A 1,021-nucleotide genomic window follows, 5' to 3' on the forward strand; every position below is an offset into this window, starting at 1 on the left:
CATAGAAGGACAAATCTGCTCGTGTGACACAGACGGACAAACCCGTCCTGTGTGACATAGAAGGACAAATCTGCTCGTGTGACACAGACGGACAAGCCCGTCCCGCGTGACGCTGTTGTACTTGGCTTCAGCTCACTCATGCTTTCACTGCCCTGGCAGGTGCACTCAGGTGGAAGAAAGATTCGAGCATGTGACTCGGTGACTTTCTGTCCCCACCGGGCACAGGAATTGGGGCTGTGATGGCAGGTGGGGGTGCTGCGTGAGGGGAGCTCCCCGTGGTGGGGTGGGGCTCTGACTAGTCCCGAGGGGTGTCTGCGAGGCGCCTCCCGTGCCCCAGGTGGTCAGCGGGTCCTGTCCTTGGCACGTGATCCTTAGACACTGGTGTAGTGAGCAAGGGCCCTTCCGTGCCCACTCCACCGAGTGAGGCCGCGTGAAGACTCCGAGCCCAGTGCTCGGTCTGAAGTTCCCAGGGGAGCATTGGAAGATGCAGTGCAGGGAGTGTGTGTGTCGGTGGGAGAGGACAGCAGGGCTGGGCCTCTCACCGCCTCGCTCACTGGGTTCCCCAATGGTTTCCATCGCAGAGGCCATGGACGTGCCTGTTCTCAAAAAGAGGCGGGAGGTGCTGCCCGTGGATGCAGCCGCCCCCGAAGGCCAGCTTGCCCACCGCGCTGCTGGGAAGGAGGTTTCTAGACTCTCACCTGGCAAAGAGGAGACACAGTCCTGTACAAACGACTTAAAAGATAACTTCCAGTTAGAAAAGTCAGGCTCTGTGGACAAGCCCGCCACCGGCGTCCCTGCTCGCCAAGATCTGCCCCCAGACGCACAGCCCAAGAAGGAAAGGAAGTGTGTGACGCTTGTGGACGCCCCGGCAGCCGCAGAAGCCTTGGATGAGCGTGACGGGCCCTCCCCCAGCTCCGCCAGGTCAGTGCCCTGCCCGCGGTGGGCAGCCCTCCCCCCACTCCCCTCCCCCAGCTCCGCCAGGTCAGTGCCTGCCCGTGGTGGGCAGCCCTCCCCCTCCCCC

The 1,021-nt window shown here is 62.7% G+C and overlaps 1 pseudogene; it reads left to right on the top strand.

Annotated features, from left to right (window-relative positions):
• Positions 1-565: 565 nt before the first annotated feature.
• On the top strand, positions 566-981 carry LOC106002394 (annotated as a pseudogene).
• The last annotated feature ends 40 nt before the right edge of the window (positions 982-1,021 follow it).

The sequence above is a fragment of the Dipodomys ordii genome, unplaced genomic scaffold (genome assembly GCF_000151885.1).
Source record: "Dipodomys ordii isolate 6190 unplaced genomic scaffold, Dord_2.0 Scaffold9613, whole genome shotgun sequence".
Taxonomy (NCBI): Eukaryota; Metazoa; Chordata; class Mammalia; order Rodentia; family Heteromyidae; genus Dipodomys; species Dipodomys ordii.